Genomic DNA, 7,599 nt, shown 5'->3' with positions numbered 1-7,599 from the left:
CTGATCTTAGCTAGAACCATCTCAGGCATCAGAGGTGTAGAACTGTGTTAAACCCCAAGACAGAAGTAGTCTGAGTATTAGATCCCTTTCATTCGAGTAGGGTCCTTGGCCCCCAATGCATATTTCTCTAATCTCTGCCGCACAGTCAACCACATACCAGGGATTAGACCAAACTTTAGCCATGAAACTCACCCTATTTGCTTCCTTCCCCCACTGAGTTATGCAGTGGGAGCCCCACTGGCTTTATTTTTGCATAACCAAAGAGCCAACTCAGACAATTCCCGCAAAACAGAATCTGCCCCAAGGTCCTTTGTTGTACCCATCCTAGACCCAGGCTTCAGCAGGTGCATCTTTTAGGGGTCAGCTTCTCTCTCTATTGAAATAATTGTTTACCTGCCTTGGATCCTTCTGCCCAAGTATTGGGAGTTTAATAGTATCACCGTTGAACAAATATTGAGCCCCTACTACCTATAGATCACTCTGCCAGGAGCAAGCGGTAAAAATCAGATATAGGCTTTCGTAAATGAAACAACCAAAGGTATGCAAGGCTGCAATATCCATATCAGGTCTCCTGCACCAAACATGACAGAAAGGGCACGGGGAGAGGGAAAGAAGGGGAGTGGTAGAAGACAAGAAGGAAGAGGCGGTAATCAGTAGTTTGAAGACTGTTTGCTAGTAAAACCAGAACAGCCTGACATTAAGGCTATTTAAGGACAGCCTCAAGAGAGAAACCTTACTAGCCAAAACTATCAAAATAAATCCATTTTCTAAATATGTAGCTAAATTTTCACACACCCCCCCCCCCACAACTGCATATAGAAACATCCTACAGGAATAAATTTTTTCAACACACATGACGCTGTTTCTGTTTGAAAAGTAAAATAATTGAGGTGAAGATGGTAAATGACTTGCCCACTATTGTGCCACAAGGCAGTGAAAACACTAGAAACTGGTTCTCGGGAGCTTCCTGGGAACTGTCTCAGATTGCACAAATGGCTGGCTGTTGGGTGAGCATTGCAGGTATCTATTACTGCATGACAAGCCACCCCAACACGTAGTCACTTACAACGATCACCATCTATTTGTGCATGATTCTGCAGTTGGGACTGGGCTTACCTGGGAGGTTCTTCAGATTTCACCTGGGGTCACTCATGAGCTTGTAATCTTCAGCTGGGTTGACTGCAGCAGGATGATCTAATAGAAATGACCACACTTACAGGACTGGGGCTTTGGTGCTTAGCTGTCAGATTTTCCTCTCCCACTGATGTCATTCATTTGTCTAGCGCAGGCTTACACGGCTGCAGGAGTGTGCCAAGAGTGCCACCGGGGAGACGCAGTACAGTCCTTCTTAGGCCTAGGTTCTGGACTTGCATAATGTCACTTTGGCTGCATCCCATTGGCCAGAGCAAGTCACAAGGCCAGCCCAGCTTCAAGGAGTGGGGAAATAGACTCCACCTCCTGATGGCAGGAGCTGCAACGTACTGTGGCCATGTTTTTCACAGTGAGAGATAGCTCATTTTTACCAGTCCACACACACTGGCTGTTATTATTATTATTATTACTAGCCAGGAACCCGCCAGCATCCGCTAGCCCTGCTGCCTATAGGGATGGTGGCAAAACATTTGCATCGGAGCTTGGGGAGCTTGGAGACTTAGCCTAGCTCCTAGATGATACCCAAACTCCCAGGGCATTATCCCAAATACATGCTGAGATTATAAATGCAGTTGCAGACCAGCAGTCATTGTGTACACGCATTAGGTAATTGCTGCCTATGCATCCATACACAGGTGCACAGACCAGACATCATACGTCAGTGATGGGCAACCTTTTGAGCTTGGTGTGTCAAACTTCGCCAAAAAACTGAGCATAACTCAGGTAGTGTGTCACTTTGAGGAAAAAACTAACTCCAAGACTCTAGTCGCAAATGTTTCATCCTCAGGAGCAGCAAATGTTTCATCCTCGGCATGCGGCCGCGTGTCATCAGAAATGGCTACGCGTGTCAGTGCTGACACGCGTGTCATAGGTTCGCCATCACTGTCATACGTTGATGGGCATGTGATTTCTCAGGTGATACTCTGGCATCTCAGGCTGGCACGTCATTTCTTCCAAGACCATTACAATAGAATAATAAGGAAAGCCATAGAAAGTAATGTAATAACTTTCTTCAGATTTTATTTTATTGATTTTTTTACAGAGAGGAAGGAAGAGGGATAGAGAGTTAGAAACATTGATCAGCTGCCTCCTGCACACCTCCTACTGGGGATGTGCCCACAACCAAGGTACATGCCCTTGACCAGAATCGAACCTGGGACCCTTCAGTCCGCAGGCCGATGCTCTATCCACTGAGCCAAACCGGTTAGGTCTCTCTCAGATTTTAAAATATGTTTTAGAAGAAAATAGCTTTCTAGCATTGATTGCTGTTTGTCTTTATAGCAGACCTCTCAATATTTGGTGGAACACAGGAAAATCCTGGCTCAGACAAGGAGGCCAACAAGTGAGGAAAGAGCCGGGAATGGATCTATACGAGATACCTAAGGGAAGTCAGTGTTGCTAAAAATGAATAGACTCTGTCCAGGGGAGGGTTAATTAAATGCAAGTCATTTTGCAGCTTCATTGGGGTATAAGTGACACAATAAGCTGTATATATTTACAGTAGATAATATGATAATGAAGCCATTACCTATGAAACCAATACAATTCAGATGATGAATATATTCACCAACCCCATAAATTTTCCTGTAATCACTTTGTAATCCCTCCTTCCTGACCTTCTCCCCTTTCTCCATCCCCAGGCCATCACCAATCTGCTTTCTTTCTTTTTTTAAATATATATGTTTTACTGTTGATAGTATTACAGATGTCTCCCATTCCCCCCCCCTTTACACTTCTTTCTGCAATTCCTTCCCAGACCCTCCCCATGTCTTCAGCACCCTATTGCCCGTGTTCATGAGCTATGCATATAAGTATATTAGGGGCCCAGTGCACAAATTCATGCACCTTGAAAGGAACTGTGGGCTGTGAGGCTGTGGTGGGCATAGGGATGGGTCTTGGCCCATCCTCTGCATCCCCGCCTGGCCCCTCATGCCACAGCCCCAGTACCCTGTCTGCCGGCAGCTTCACTCCCGCTGCCTCCAATTCCACGTGCTGACTGCTCTGGCCCCACTCGTACCTACTGACGGCGTGGAGCAATTGGGGCCGGTGCCAGCAGCGGGTGCAAGTGGCAGCTGCTGCCCTGATTGCCCCTCAGGAGCAGGGGGGTGGAGAAGCCCTCAGGGGTGATCAGGCTGGCAGTCTCCACTCGCACCCACTGATGGTGCCAAGCGATGGGCCAGCGCCAGGCGCCGGTAGCGGGTGTAAGCAGCGGCTCCGGTGCTGGCAGCAGGTGTGAGCACTGGGCGGGACCGCAGCGTGCAGGAGCAAAGTATTTTCAGTAACCACTAGAGGCTCACCCCGATGACAGCGACCAGTGTCCTGCCTTGATCTGGCACCCCTGCTCACCTGCTCTGCCATCCTGCCGTGGCCACCCGCCCACCATGTTCCGCCATTCGGTCTATTTGCATATTAGCCTTTTATTATATAACTAGAGGCCCGATGCATGAAGATTCAGGCAAAAGTAGGCCTTTCTTCCCCTGGCTGCTGGCACCGGCTTCCCTCTAGCACCCGGGACCCAGGCTGCTTTGCTTGGGCCACCGCCGCCAGGCATCCGGAACTGGGGCTGCTTTGCTCCAACCGCCGCCAGGCATTCGGGACCCAGGCTACTTCACTCTGGCCACCACCAGGCACCCACCCGGGACCCAGGCTGCTTTGCTCTGGCCGCTGCCTCCACCCACCCAGTTCCCCGTGGTTCTCTGTCTGGTCAAGCGGTCATTCTGGTTGTGACGCTTATGGCCTCTGGCCTTTTATTATATAGGATGTTCTTTAGTTATCTTTTCTTGTCCCCCCATCCCCACATTGAGTTATGTCAATCTGTTCTATGTCTCCATGCTTCAGCTCTTATTTTGTTGGTCAATTCATTTTGTTCATTAGATTACACAAATAAGTGAGATCATGTGATATTTATCTTTCTCAGATTGGCTTATTTCACTTAGCATAATAGTCTCCAGGTCCATCCATGCTGTCTCAAAGGGTAAGAAGAGATCCTTCTTTTTACTAATTGCTTTCTTGTTGCTAATGATGGCTTTGCATTTCTAAGATTTTGTATAAGTGGGATCACCTAGTATATACTCTGCAATTCCTTCCCAGACCCTCCCCATGTCTTCAGCACCCTATTGCCCGTGTTCATGAGCTATGCATATAAGTATATTTGGGGCCCAGTGCACAAATTCATGCACCTTGAAAGGAACTGTGAGTGGCTTCTTTCACTCTCAAGATTGAGTTTTACTCATAATGTTGAGTACAGCAATAGTTTATTCCTTTTAATTGCTGAGTAGTTTATGCCATATGTCACTCTTGCCTGAAGAAGTTTGCCAAGTGTGTAGGCAAAGACAGAAACACACACAGAAGTGTCTATTAAGATTTGGCCCAGAGTCTAGTCTGGGAGCAGAGTTGAGAAACCCAGGAGAAGTACCTAGATAAGATTTGGCCTGGAGTCTAGTCTGGGGACAGAGTTGAGAACAAAATAGCATTGAAAACACCTTCCACTAAAATTGAAGACCTTGGGAAGGAGAAATGAAGGGAAAGGACTGAGGGAAGATAGGAGCAAATACATTCAGTAACAGTTGGTGCTGTGATCAAGGACACTGTGTTCAGCCATAGATAACTCCATGCGGCAAAGAGATAAGTGGGAGAGAATCCAGGAGAGAGCAGAATAAATGATTAAGACACGGAGAAGCTGATTTATGAGGATGACTTAATAGAGCTCACTGAAGCTAGTTCATTTAACAAAATGTAACTGAGCTAATTTTCCATCAGAGCCTGAAAGGCAGATAGAAAAGATTAGGAAAATAGCAAATGTCAGAGTTGGCTTGTCTAACAAACCCATTAAGTAAAATGAAAACAACTTCTGCATTAAGCAGACCAGTTCTTGATCTAAACATGTCCTCTCTGTGTCCTGACAAACAGCTCATTGACATTCTCTCATTCTCTTCCACATTTCTTCTTATTCCCTCTCTCTTTCTTTCTGTCTGTGAATGTCGTAATTATACACAAAACCCTAGTTCTGGGAGTTCTTATTTCTTTACCTTTTAGGGGAATCTTCCTGGTTGTTCCTGTCCATGGATCCATTCATCCATATCTGTATTCCTTTGGTTCCACTCAGTTGTCCTAAACCAGTGATGGCGAACCTATGACATGCGTATCAGCACTGACACGTGTAGCCATTTCTGATGACACGCAGCCGCTGAGGCGGCCGCATGCCGAGGATGAAACATTTGCTGCTCCTGAGGATGAAAATTTGCGAAATAATGTTTTTTCCTCAAAGTGACACACTACCCGAGTTATGCTCAGTTTTTTGGCCAAGTTTGACACACCAAGCTCAAAAGGTTGCCCAACACTGTCCTAAACTGAGGTTTATCTAAATCCCTTATCTCCTATCCCAACTCCTCTTTCACTTGGGACTTTCCTCAAGTCAGGAGCTCAGGAAAAGATAATAAATGATCCTTGCCGAGCTTATGTGGCTCAGTGGTTGAGCGTCGACCTATGAACCAAGAAGTTATGGTTCGATTCCCAGTCAGGGCATATGCCCAGGTTGCGGGCTCAATCCCCGGTGTAGGATGTGCAGGAGGCAGCTGATCAATGATTCTCTCTCATCATTGATGTTTATAGCTCTCTCTCCCTCTCCCTTCCTCTCTGAAATCAATAAAAATGTATTTAAAAAAGATAATAAATGATTCCTAATTCCACCATCCTTGTAACCATTTTTTCTTCTGTACTACAACCACTCAGGTGAAATCACATTGTCTCAGTGTATAGTATTATATTGGAGATAATCATTTCCACATCACTATCACTAGTGATGGATCTAACACTTAAATTCTAACCATAGGCTTCTTCAATTAAGAATCCAGCCTAGGAGACTTCAAATTCATTGAAGTTATGATATGCTTAGGTAGGAAATTTTGCAAGCAAATGAGGCAACAGTTTTTGCAGGTGTCTTCAATGGTTCAAAGGCCATTGATAAGAAAGAACATAGATATATATTTTAACCCTCTTTGAATCATATGAATTAAATTATTTTTATTTATTTATTTGTTAATCCTCACCTGAGGATATTTTCTCCATTGATTTTTTTAGAGGGAGTGGGAGGGATGGAAAGGAAAAAGAGAGAGAGATTTCTTGCCTCCTGCAAGCATCTGACCCGGGCCAGGGATCAAACCTGCAACCACAGTACATGCCCTTGACCAGTAATCAAACCCGCAACCCTCCAGTGTGCAGGCCAACACTCTGACCACTGAGAAACACTGGCCAGGGCTAAAATTTTAAAAATTAAAATGTATTTTAGTGTCAACATAATCATTAATAAAATTGGACTCTTTCCATTTAATACCCAATCTCCCACAACTAAAAGATCTGCTTGTAGGTCCTTATTTTGCAAAGAGAGCCTGGTACCCATTTGATGTGGACCTAATAACTTTAGTAAAAGGAAATTTTATAAAGCAATAGTAATCCCAGCATCATCAAAATGCTTTATGACATGCCTTTTTACATGTGGTATTACACAGATGTTATACAAAGACCTTTTCTTTTCTTTTTTTTTTTTTTGTTTTAAATATATTTTATTGATTTTTTACAGAGAGGAAGAGAGAGGGATAGAGAGTTAGAAACATCGATGAGAGAGAAACATCGATCAGCTGCCTCTTGCACACCCCCTACTGGGGATGTGCCCGCAGCCAAGGTACATGCCCTTGACCGGAATCGAACCTGGGACCTTTCAGTCCGCAGGCTGACGCTCTATCCACTGAGCCAAACCGGTTTCGGCCAAAGACCTTTTCTTAATAGTTTATAATATAAGCTATCCTATCTAATAATAGACAAATATGCAAATTGACCATACCTCTGACACACCCACAAGCCACGCCCACCATCCAATCAGAGCGAGCATGCAAATTAACCCAAACCAAGATGGCTACAGCCACAGAGAGCAAGGTTTCCTAGGTAACAGAGGAAGCCAAGCTTTCCGTCTGCCCTGGTCAGGCCTAAACCTCCACTCAAGCTACAAAGTTTCAATTATAGAAGGTAAACAAATTCAAACAAATGGCGGCAGAATGGAGCTTGAGAGAGCAGGCCAGGGTTGCCACCGGCAACAGGGGAAGCAAAGCTTTCTGCACACCCTGGCCGGGCCCACCCGCTTAAGGCAACAAAGTTTCAATTATAACCCCAACACAAATGGCTGCGGGCCTTGGAGGGAGCCCCAGGCTTGGCTCCGCTCCAGGCTACAAAGTTTCAATTGTAGAAGGAAAATAAATTCCAGATACCAGGGCCTCTGCTTGGGTTGCCAGGAGGTGTGGCTGGCCTGCAAACCACCACAGGCCCCTCGCTCAGGCTACCCCACACCCCAAGGGAACCCCCACCTGATCCCAGACGCCCTTCAGGGCAAACCAGCTGGCCCCCACCCCTGTACCAGGCCTCTATCCTATCTAATAAAAGAGTAATCTGCAGATT

This window comes from Eptesicus fuscus, chromosome 5, assembly GCF_027574615.1.
Source record: "Eptesicus fuscus isolate TK198812 chromosome 5, DD_ASM_mEF_20220401, whole genome shotgun sequence".
Lineage (NCBI taxonomy): Eukaryota > Metazoa > Chordata > Mammalia > Chiroptera > Vespertilionidae > Eptesicus > Eptesicus fuscus.
Note: the sequence above shows the minus strand (reverse complement) of the source record.